Source organism: Rattus rattus, chromosome 2 (assembly GCF_011064425.1).
Source record: "Rattus rattus isolate New Zealand chromosome 2, Rrattus_CSIRO_v1, whole genome shotgun sequence".
Lineage (NCBI taxonomy): Eukaryota > Metazoa > Chordata > Mammalia > Rodentia > Muridae > Rattus > Rattus rattus.
Genome location: NC_046155.1, coordinates 12256856 through 12269950, shown reverse-complemented (window position 1 = coordinate 12269950; position 13095 = coordinate 12256856). Strand labels below are relative to the sequence as shown.

At 39.7% G+C, this 13095-nt stretch overlaps 1 pseudogene; it reads left to right on the top strand.

Moving 5' to 3' along the window:
- Positions 1-5440: 5440 nt before the first annotated feature.
- On the top strand, positions 5441-6376 carry LOC116891720 (annotated as a pseudogene).
- Positions 6377-13095: the final 6719 nt, after the last annotated feature.

The window sequence follows — 13095 nt, the reverse complement described above, 5'->3', positions numbered from 1 at the left end:
GAGGACCCTGCATTCTGCTGCCTACAGGAAACACACCTCAGAGACAAAGACAGATACTACCTCAGAGTGAAAGGCTGGAAAACGACTTTCCAAGCAAATGGTCAGAAGAAGCAAGCTGGAGTAGCCATTCTAATATCAGATAAAATCAATTTTCAACTAAAAGTCATCAAAAAGATAAGGAAGGACACTTCATATTCATCAAAGGAAAAATCCACCAAGATGAACTCTCAATCCTAAATATCTATGCCCCCAAATACAAGGGCACCTACATACGTAAAAGAAACCTTACTAAAGCTCAAAACACACATTGCACCTCACACAAGAATAGTAGGAGATTTCAACACCCCACTCTCATCAATGGACAGATCATGGAAACAGAAATTAAACAGAGACGTAGACAGACTAAGAGAAGTCATGAGCCAAATGGACTTAAAGGATATTTATAGAACGTTCTACCCTAAAGCAAAAGGATATACGTTCTTCTCAGCTCCTCATGGTACTTTCTCCAAAATTGACCATATACTTGGTCAAAAAACGGGCCTCAACAGGTACAGAAAGATAGAAATAATCCCATGCGTGCTATCAGACCACCACGGCCTAAAACTGGTCTTCAATAACAATAAGGGAAGAATGCCCACATATACGTGGAAATTGAACAATGCTCTACTCAATGATAACCTGGTCAAGGAAGAAATAAAGAAAGAAATTAAAGACTTTTTAGAATTTAATGAAATGAAGATACAACATACCCAAACTTATGGGACACAATGAAAGCTGCGCTAAGAGGAAAACTCATAGCGCTGAGTGCCTGCAGAAGGAAACAGGAAAGAGCATATGTCAGCAGCTTGACAGCACACCTAAAAGCTCTAGAACAAAAAGAAGCAAATACACCCAGGAGGAGGAGAAGGCAGGAAATAATCAAACTCAGAGCCGAAATCAACCAAGTAGAAACAAAAAGGACCATAGAAAGAATCAACAGAACCAAAAGTTGGTTATTTGAGAAAATCAACAAGATAGATAAACCCTTGGCCAGACTAACGAGAGGACACAGAGAGTGTGTCCAAATTAACAAAATCAGAAATGAAAAGGGAGACATAACTACAGATTCAGAGGAAATTCAAAAAATCATCAGATCTTACTATAAAAGCCTATATTCAACAAAACTTGACAATCTGCAGGAAATGGACAATTTCCTAGACAGATACCAGGTACCGAAGTTAAATCAGGAACAGATAAACCAGTTAAACAACCCCATAACTCCTAAGGAAATAGAAGAAGTCATTAAAGGTCTCCCAACCAAAAAGAGCCCAGGTCCAGACAGGTTTAGTGCAGAATTCTATCAGACCTTCATAGAAGACCTCCTTACCAATATTATCCAAACTATTCCACAAAATTGAAACAGATGGAGCACTACCGAATTCCTTCTATGAAGCCACAATTACTCTTATACCTAAACCACACAAAGACCCAACAAAGAAAGAGAACTTCAGACCAATTTCCCTTATGAATATCGATGCAAAAATACTCAATAAAATTCTGGCAAACCGAATCCAAGAGCACATCAAAACAATCATCCACCATGATCAAGTAGGTTTCATCCCAGGCATGCAGGATGGTTCAATATACGGAAAACCATCAACGTGATCCATTATATAAACAAACTGAAAGAACAAAACCACATGATCATTTCATTAGATGCTGAGAAAGCATTTGACAAAATTCAACACCCCTTCATGATAAAAGTCCTGGAAAGAATAGGAATTCAAGGCCCATACCTAAACATAGTAAAAGCCATATACAGCAAACCAGTTGCTAACATTAAACTAAATGGAGAGAAACTTGAAGCAATCCCACTAAAATCAGGGACTAGACAAGGCTGCCCACTCTCTCCCTACTTATTCAATATAGTTATTGAAGTTCTAGCCAGAGCAATAAGACAACAAAAGGAGGTCAAGGGGATACAGATCGGAAAAGAAGAAGTCAAAATATCACTATTTGCAGATGATATGATAGTATATTTAAGTGATCCCAAAAATTCCACCAGAGAACTACTAAAGCTGATAAACAACTTCAGCAAAGTGGCTGGGTATAAAATTAACTCAAATAAATCAGTAGCCTTCCTCTACACAAAAGAGAAACAGGCGAGAAAGAAATTAGGAAATGACACCTTCATAATAGATCCAAATAATATAAAAAGTACCTCGGGTGACTTTAACCAAGCAAGGGAAAGATCTGTACAATAAGAACTTCAAGACTCTGAAGAAAGAAATTGAAGAAGATCTCAGAAGATGGAAAGATCTCCCATGCTCATGGATTGGCAGGATTAATATAGTAAAATGGCCATTCTACCAAAAAGCGATCTACAGATTCAATGCAATCCCCATCAAAATACCAATCCAATTCTTCAAAGAGTTAGACAGAACAATTTGCAAATTCATCTGAATAACAAAACCCAGGATAGCTAAAACTATCCTCAACAATAAAAAGGACTTCAGGGGAATCACTATCCCAGATCTCAAGCAGTATTACAGAGCAATAGTGATAAAAACTGCATGGTATTGGTACAGAGACAGACAGATAGACCAATGGAACAGAATTGAAGACCCAGAAATGAACCCACACACCTATGGGCACTTGATTTTTGACAAAGGAGCCAAAACCATCCAATGGAAAAAAGATAGCATTTTCAGCAAATGGTGCTGGTTCAACTGGAGGTCAACATGTAGAAGAATGCAGATCGATCCATGCTTATCACCCTGTACAAAGCTTAAGTCCAAGTGGATCAAGGACCTCCACATCAAACCAGATACACTCAAACTAATAGAAGAAAAACTAGGGAAGCATTTGGAACACATGGGCACTGGAAAAAATTTCCTGAACAAAACACCATGGCTTATGCTCTAAGATCAAGAATCGACAAATGGGATCTCATAAAACTGCAAAGCTTCTGTAAGGCAAAGGACACTGTGGTTAGGACAAAACGGCAACCAACAGATTGGGAAAAGATCTTTACCAATCCTACAACAGATAGAGGGCTTATATCCAAAATATACAAAGAACTGAAGAAGTTAGACAGCAGGGAGACAAATAACCCTATTAAAAAATGGGGTTCAGAGCTAAACAGAGAATTCACAGCTGAGGAATGCCAATGGCTGAGAAACACCTAAAGAAATGTTCAACATCGTTAGTCATAAGGGAAATGCAAATCAAAACAACCCTGAGATTTCACCTCACACCAGTGAGAATGGCTAAGATCAAAAACTCAGGTGACAGCAAATGCTGGCGAGGATGCGGAGAAAGAGGAACACTCCTCCATTGTTGGTGGGGTTGCAGACTGGTACAACCATTCTGGAAATCAGTCTGGAGGTTTCTCAGAAAATTGGACATTGAATTGCCTGAGGATCCAGCTATACCTCTCTTGGGCATATACCCAAAAGATGCCCCAACATATAAAAAAGACACGTGCTCCACTATGTTCATCACAGCCTTATTTATAATAGCCAGAAGCTGGAAAGAACCCAGATGCCCTTCAACAGAGGAATGGATACAGAAAATGTGGTACATCTACACAATGGAATATTACTCAGCCATCAAAAACAATGACTTTGTGAAATTCGTAGGCAAATGGTTGGAACTGGAAACTATCATCCTGAGTGAGCTAACCCAATCACAGAAAGTCATACATGGTATGTACTCATTGATAAGTGGCTATTAGCCCAAATGCTTGAATTACCCTAGATGCCTAGAACAAATGAAACTCAAGACGGATGATCAAAATGAGAATGCAGATCGCTCATGAGAGACACAGCCAGAATACAGCAAATACAGAGGCGATGCCAGCAGGAAACCACTGAACTGAGAACAGGACCCTGTTGAAGGAATCAGAGAAAGAACTGGAAGAGCTTGAAGGAGCTCGAGACCCCATATGTACAGCAATGCCAACCAACCAGAGTTTCCAGGGACTAAGCCACTACCCAAAGACTATACATGGACTGACCCTGGACTCTGACCTCGTAAGTTGCAATGAATATCCTAGTAAGAGCACCAGTGGAAGGGGAAGCCCTGGGTCCTGCTAAGACTGAACCCCAGTGAACTAGACTGTTGGGGAGAGGGCAGCAATGGGGAGGGGTGGGGGGAACACCCATAAGGAAGGGGAGGGGAGGGGATGTTTGCCGAAACCGGGAAAGGGAATAACATTCGAAATGTATATAAGAAATACTCAAGTTAATAAAAAAAAAAAAAAAATAAATAAAAAAAATAAAAAATAAAAAAAATTATACCTCTATGGTTCTGGAAATGAAATATTTACTTTGATCATTTCTCTCCATCAAGGTCAATCTGATTATGATGCTGGCTCCTCTGTGATCTTTTGCACGCAAAGACAATAAAACTAATAAAGAGATAATTAAGAGGGCATATATCTTCATTACCCAAAGAAGCTTCACCTTCATGGATAAGGTTCTTAATAGGCCTCTACCTAGAGCAGGTTTGCCTCACTGTCTATGGGGCTGATAAGAGAGTTCTCAATTTCTCAAAAAGAAAAAATATCAACACCAGCATTTCTATTCACAGACACAGCTGTCATTCACAATTTATCATCAACTATCAATAATGATAACCACCATCTAGTGAACAGACCTATGAACCTGGTTGATTAGTGTGTACTGGCCATTTTCAGTAACATCTGTCTCTATAAAGATTTAATTTGAGGATTTTTATTGTTCTTATTTCTTGGTATGGACATTAGGAACACTCTCAACTCTGAATTCTTTACCACATCTCATACAATTTTTCAAGAAACAACATACTCTAACATTAAGATAATCATGGGGACATGAAATAGTGAAGTATACTCAACTCCTTTGGAATGCTTTCTGTGAAAGCTAACAAGGTAGACTTGTGTACATGGTCCCACTCCAGCAAAATATAGCAGAATTATAGTATTTTCCAGTTTGGAGACTTAATTTTAATTATAAAGGTTTTCAGAAATTATTATTTATATGCTAAATTATTTCACTTCTTTTGTTAGCAGAATAGATTTTTCTTTTCTTTTTTATTTGAGACAAGGTTTTACTATGTAGTATTGGCTGGCTTAGAACTCACTGTGTAGACCAAGCTAGCAATTTGTCTGACTTTGCCTCCCAAGTGCTGGAGTTGAAGGCATGAGCAGTCATGCCTGGTTCTATTTCTTGTTGATTTTAATTCCTTAAAAATTCACACAATATGCTTTGATCAGATTCCCTTATTTTTCCCAACTCCTCTCAGTGTCTTCTTGACAATTTGAGAACAACTGACTCTTTCCATGAAACAATGATGCTTTTCTTCTTTTTTAGGCATCATAGGAGAAAGACAGATGGTGGGAAAATTGTAATGCTATGATCTCATCCTGGTCAACTATGGACTTTCTTGTCTCCCTTTTGATCTTAGGAACACCAGAAAAATGATTGCAAGGGGAAACAGCACTGAGATACCCAGTTCATCCTCCTGGGATTCACAGATTTACCCAGAATAGTAATACTGCTCTTGGTCTCATCCCTGCTCATCTACATTACAACTCTGACCTGGAACCTATACCTCATTGTGTTAATAAGAATGGATTCTTACCTCCACACTCCAATGTATTTTTTCCTCTGTAACCTGTCCATCAGAGACCCTTGCTATGTTACCTGCACAGTCCCAAAAATGCTCTCAAACTTTTTCCAGGAAAAGCAAACTCTCAGCTTTGTGGGATGCATTGTTCAGAATTTCATCTTTTCCATTATGGGGTTGAGTGTGTCTTGTCTCATGGCAGCCATGGCCTATGACAGGTATGTTGCCATTTGTAACCGTCTTCTCTATGCCTCAATTATGTCACCACTCTTGTATACTGATGGTGCTGGCATGCTATCTGTCTGGGTTCACTGCTTCTTTACTTCAGTTATTTGCTTTGCTTCATCTCCACTTCTGTGGAAATAATGTCATCAAGCACTTCTCCTGTGACATTCCACAGTTGTTAGTTCTGTCCTGCACAGATACTTTCTTTGTACAAGTCCTGACTGCCATATTAACAATGATCTTTGGATTTGTAAATGTGCTAGTTATCATGCTATCCTATGGCTATATTGTCTTGTCCATCCTGAAAATCACTTCAGCTAAGGGCAGAACCAAGGCATCCAAAACCTGTGCTTCTCACCTGACAGCTGTTTCCCTATTCCACACCTCCAGTATCTTTGTCTATTTGAGTTCAAGTTCTGGAGGCTCCTCCAGTTTTGACAGAATTGTTTCTGTGTTTTACACTGTGATGATTCCCATGTTGAACCCTTTGATATAGAGTCTGAGGAACAGAGAAATCAAAGATGCCATGAAGAAGTTGCAGAAAAAGACAACCCACAGGTAGGGGCACAGAATTTGAAGTTTTCAATATGTGTGTTCTGCCACGGCTGCTATCACCTACAATAATATGCACATGGCTAGAATACAACAAAATTCATAGGCTTTGGAGAATAAAGTTTTACTTAGGATTTGTAAATGTGCTAGTTATCATGCACATTGCATACAGACAATATTCCTGTATGAACAGGAAGTCCCAGCAGATCATCCTCATCTGTTCAGAAACATAGAACAGTCAATGGTCATGACCTAGTTTTTAGGACACTACGTCATGATAGTCGTGATAAGGGTTTTGGACCCTGTGGTGGGAATCTTCTCTATGGGCATAGTTATACAGTAGAAATAGTTATATGATGTGGTGATCGCATCTTCTAAAACAAAGAACAAAAAAGTGAAACTGCTGGCTTCTTTCTAAGGAAATTGATGCTAAGAATTAGTTTGTTTGAGGTCAAATACTTGCATCCATCGACCATAGCCTAAGAGAAAAGGAAGTGGTTTGAATCATGAAGAATGATGACAAGAAACTGCCATTTATTTAGTATTTTGATGACTAGTTTCTGGCATCAAGAAAAGTCATGGTCAATAACCATATCTGCAAAACTTGAGGAACTCTGCAATTTCTTACTGTCCTACACTGAAGCCAGACAGTTTATCCTGGCTTAACATAGCCAATCAGATCAAACCATCAAATTTATTTTGTTATTGCTGGCATCTGGTCAAGTTTGCTCTACAAGGACTCATTGTACTAATAGTCATGACATAATATTACAGTGATTAGCTGCACTTAAAACACTAGGACATTCCTGTGTGTGTCCGACATTCTCCATCCTTCATGTTCTATGCTTCTGAGGGTGATGCAATGATTGTAGTGGAATAACAATAACTGGACAGATGAGGTAGTCCAATGGGTAAAGGCACTTGTCACCAAAAGTGACAGCTTGAGTTCTATCCAAGGGCTTGCAAAGTGAAAGAAGATAACAAGCACATACCGTAACACTCTGAAGGCATGAGCCTGCACACACAGTTTTTAATTACAAAAAAAAATGGACAAGTGTAAGGCTCAACTCTTTTTTGATCAACTGCACAAAGGAGTAATCATTTACTAACCCATGTTCACAGAACTGGTTTGGTTCCCCTTGGTATAAAACTAAGCAGGGGGATCCATCCTGCTTGCATATATGATGCTTTCTACGCCCCCTTGTACGATATAAGCAAGATCTTCCTGATCTTCTCTGCTTTCATTCCAACCTCACTTTCTCCTGCTTCCTGCTCCTTTTAATGCTGGCAAAGCCCATGCACAGTACTGCCATATTGAGAATTTTGGTTTCTTTAAAATTACAGGTACGTTATCTGAATACATTTTTTTTTGTTTTAATCCCAGATGTGGACTATGGGGGCTGCATCAGATTATCCACAGCAGCAAACTATAATTTGTCTCATGCTCCGGCGGGGGTGTGATTTTGCCAGCTGAAGAGAGTACATGTTTGAAATTCTGGGGACTGCTGAGAGGATTTAAAAATACCAAAGCCCTGAGAGGGGTTGGAAGCTGTTGCTCCCCCTGCTGCTGCTGTTGATGGCTGCTATTTGCTGGTGGCTGGTTGCTGGTTCCATGGTTGCTGGTTGGAGATATCCTGCTGATTAAGATTGGACTTGCCCCCAGAAACTATTCATACCCCTTTTCCCCTCTAACCTTCTTTCTTTCCTACCTAAAGTTGGGGAGGTTTTTCCATGTAGGAAAAGAGCCCAATAAAGAGGCCAAAAGTATGGTTACGTGCTGCTTACGGGCCCCTCTTCTCACAAGCACAGGAATAGCCACAGCCGTCACTGTGCTTCATGGCTTGGAACCTTTACAAACTGGGTGTGGAAGCATCTCTCTTCAGAGCTGCCAGGCCAGATGGCTAGCTGTCATCGTCTAACGGGAAGACAGGCAGACCACAGACTTTTATGGACCACATTCTAGAAGCAAAAACGCAGCCAAGTTCTGAAATAAAACTATGATGTTAGACTTTGCTTCAGTGTCTGCACACATAGGAAAATCAGCATGCATGAAGCACAGTTTGCTGCTCTATGACAGAGGAGTGATTGTTTCAATAAAATTTTTGTCTTACAAATAAGCAATGTGGATGCTTTTTTTCTTATGAAATCTTTAAGAAGAAAACTTGATCTACATGGTCTAAAAATAAATGAAAGCCATCTCTAACTCTTGATTCATTTCTGATAACTGTGAAACGAGAAAGTGGCTTTCAGGGGACATCTAACCCCTGAGTTTAACACTCAGCCTACAATACAAGTGAGACTCCATGTGGGAACCCCTGACTTTAGCCCTCAGCCTACAATACAAGTAAGACTCCATGTGGGCTTAACTGCTACTTGGAAATCCATTGTGAGCCTACTCAAAAAGATGTACCTTCTAAAAAGCCCTGAATAACTGACCTGCTCTCCTGTTATCTCTTGTAGCCTGTAACAGATGCTACTAATAACTGGGCATATTGTTGTGTACCTGCCTGTATGTCACCTATTTCCCATCTAGTTCCCACCTTTGCTAAAAGTCAAAACTGATGTTCTTTCTGCATTTAACATTTTTTAGTGTTGAAGGATTTGCTTCTTGGGAAGCTCTGGAATCACCCTGTATCACATGTTACCTTTGGTAGTTTTCTGACAGAAAGGCATGCATGAGATTTTTACCTTAGCCAGCTAAGGACTCTTATCCTAGTTTTGTAAGCATGATCTGGCTTGATTCCATGCTTTCTACATGCTAACCTTATGATCTTCCTCTGAGTCATTTTGCAGGTTGGCCTTCTTAATGCACCTATTTGACTTTGGTTTCATTAACTTATTTTACTTAATACCACTTGAAACCTGCAGATGATTATTCTGTCTGTTTATGGGGATCAATGCAATACTTGATATATGTATTCAGTGTGGCATAATGATGTCTTTTTTAACTGTTCTTTTGCTGTGAAGAGACACCATAACAAAGATAATTGTTATAAAAGAGAGCATTTAATCAGGGGCTTGCTTGCAGTTTTAGAGGGTTAGTCCACTATCATCATGCCAAGCAGACAGCCATGGCATTAGAACAAGAGCTAAAAAGCTTAACACTCTGATCTAAAAAGCAAATGGAAGGAGAAAAGGAGAGAGGAGAGGGGCTGGGCTTGGCATAGACTTTCAAAACCTTAAGGCATCCCTAATGACATACCTTTACCAATGTCAATGTGTCCTGGGTTATGCACAATGATTGGTAAAAGAAAAGGGAGACACTGTAGGATGAATTTAGGCTTCTCAACTGCAATGGATTAGTGTCTCAAGGACTGAACACTGACAGCTTCCTAGAAACTCTTTGTATTGACTTTTAGCAAGTCAATTTTGACATACCAAAACTTCTTATCTGATCTAGGGATTATCTTGAAAGACCCATCATCTAAGCTACCCTCAGATATCCAAGATCTCCTGGTTCGCCAAGCATGTCTTGAGGCTAAATTGTATGAAGGCTCTGAGAGCCCTTCAAAGGGAAAATCTCGGATAACAATCACTGACAAAAGGCTACTTCAAAGCCTAGGTGTCATCACTCCAGATTCATTTTAGACACAATAGTTCTGCTAAAATTCTGCTACACTCCAACAAGGATAGGCTGTAGGCTTAGATTTTTCAAAACCTACATTTAAAAATGCTCTTAAATGTTTTACCCTCCCTTCTTTCCCACCAGAGGCAGTGAAAAGGAAAGGCTAATAGGACAAAAGAAGGATGTAGACCTGTTTAGAAATGGTTCTTTGGGGCAAACTGAATCTGTGTTATCAGGATACCAGCAGTTAAACTCACACAAATCAACATCAGTAACTCAATCCAGAAGAAACCACAAGGATCTGCCAATCAGCCAGAGTCTGCAGAAGGGACAAGAAGCTACTGCAATATTATGAAAGGTTCTTTGGTGTGTTTCTCTCTAAGAAGTCATGACAAACAATGGTCAGGGAGGAAGGCAAGGCAAACCAATGCCAACACCATGGTGTCATCAGCAAAGACCAGCATCAGTAAAGCCCCACGAGGACCAACAAAGACTGTCAGGGTGAACCAATGCCACAACATCTTCTAGTCTTTTGGGTTATACTTACACCCTTACAAACATCATGTATCCTCTCAAGCATTTGCTCTAGAAGAAAATCACATGCCATTTTTCCAGGCAGCTTCCAGAAAAACACCATGTGTCTGTTCTCAGCAAAACGCCCTCCCACGTGTTTACTTCAACAAGGCATCCTCTCATGCGTCTGCCTCAGCAAAACTTCCTCTGATATACATCCTCTCATAAGATAGTTTCAAAATAACCACATGACACAACTGAGTCTTCAAAGAAACCAGAAATTTCACCTCAACAAACACACTTTTTTCTTTTCTTTCTTTTTTTATTGGATATTTTTTATTTACATTTCAAATGTTATTCCCTTTCCTGGTTTCCTGTCCATAAGCCCCCTATCCCATCCCCTCTCCCCCTTCTTCTATGAGGGTGTTTCCCTACCCATCTACCCATTCATTCCTGCCTCCCTGCTCTGACATTCCCCTACACTGAGGGGGGAGGGGTCCAGCCTTGGCAGGACCAAGGACTTCTAGTCCCATTGATACCCGACAAGGCCATCCTCTGTTACATGTGTAGATGGAGCCATGAATCTACCCATGTGTACTCTTTGAGTAGTGGTTTAGTCCCTGGGAGTTCTGGTTGGTTGGTATTGTTGCTCTTATGGGGTTGCAAGCCCCTTTAGCTCCTTCAATTCTTTCTCTAACTCTTCCATGGGGACCTCGTTCTCAGTTCAATGATTTGCTGCTAGCATTCACCTCTGTATTTGTCACGCTCTGGCAGAGCCTCTCAGGAGATAGCTATATCAGGCTCCTATCAGCATGCACTTCTTGGCTTCATCAATATTGTTTATGTTTGTGTATGTGTGGTATATGTGTATGTATATATACATATACATATATACACATACATACATACATACACACACATATATATATACATATATATATACATACATACATACAAATATATATGGGCTGGATCCTCAGGTGGGGCAGGCTCTGAATGGCCTTTCCTTCAGTCTCTGCTTCAAACTTTGTCCTCATATCACCTACAAATATTTTTATTCCCCCTTTTAAGAAGGAATGAAGCATCTGCACTTTGGTCATCCTTCTTCTTGAGCTTCATGTGATTTGACAACACACCTTTTATTCTTTCTCAAACTATGCCAGTAACTGAGGACCAGCATCCAAATATTTGAGCTTTATGGGAGTATCCTTATTCAAACTATCATAGAGGATGTTAAGGTAATGAATATATCCACTGCAGCCTGCTTTTTCGTTAGGCATGTGGTATGTGCCATGTTTGATCTGAAGAGGGACATGTTAACAACTGGATTCCCAAAATGAGACATTTGGGAGGTGATGGAATCTTTGACAGAGTGGGATCTAGTCAATGGTTAGTAGTGGCATACCATGCAAGGGCTTATGGACCCAGCCAATCCTTTTCTGTCTGCCTCCTAGCTTAGGATGTGAGCAGTTTGCTCCAGTGTGCTCCCACCATTGCCACACACTTCTCCCATCTCAACCCTAAAGCAATGGGACTGCCTAGTCTTGCACTACAACTGCCTGCACTATGGCTGTGTAACCTTTCTGTCTTTACCAGCTAATTCCCTCAGGCATCTCATAGAAATGGATAGCTGACAAGTAGGGCATATTTGCTGAAAGGTGAGTTTAACTGTGTCCCTCTCTCATCTCTAAGAGTTATTTTTCTCAGTCAGAGATCTTAAATATTCAGAGTAGAAAGGGTGGAGTCTCACAGCCATATTCCTTCTGTGTTGTTATATAAATCTGTCTCTTTGGCTTTCTAAAAGAGAAAAATGGTTTTACAGTATACTCTTGATCACCATGGTGATCTGATAGGATGCATGGTATTATTTCAATCTTCTTGTATCTGTTGAGGTCTGTTTTGTGACCAATTATATGGTCAATTTTAGAAAAGTATCAGGGTTGGGGGATTTAGCTCAGTGGTAGAGCGCTTGCCTAGCAAGTGCAAGGCCCTGGTTGGTCACCAACTCAAAAAAAAAAAAGAAAAAAAAAAAAAAAGAAAAGTATCATGAGGTACTGAGAAGGAGGTATATTCTTTTGTTTTAGGATGAAATGTTCTATTGATATCTGTTAAATCCATTTGGTTCATAATTTCTGTTAGTTTCTCTGTGTCTCTGTTTAGTTTCAGTTTCCATGATCTGTTCATTGATGAGAGTGGGGTATTGGAAATCTCCTACTATTATTGTGTGAGGTATCATGCATGCTTTGAGTTTTTAATAAGGTATCTTTTATGAATGCAGTTACCCTTGCATTTGGAGGATATTCACAATTGAGAGTTCATCTTGGTGGATATTTCTTTTGATGAATATGAAGTGTTCTTCCTTATCTTTTTTGATAACTTTTGGTTGAAATTCAATTTTATTTGATATTAAAATGACTACTCCCTCTTGTTTCTTGGGCCCATTTGCTTGGAAAATTGTTTTCCAGCCTTTCATTCTGAGGTACATTTCTGTCTTTGTCATTGAAGTGTGTTTCCTGTATGCAGTAAAATGCTTGGTCCTCTTTATGTATACAGTCTGTTTTATATGTCTTTTTATTGGGGAATTGAGTCCATTGATGTTGAGAGATATTAGGGACAAATGTCTGCTTTTTCCTATTTATTTTGTTGTTGTT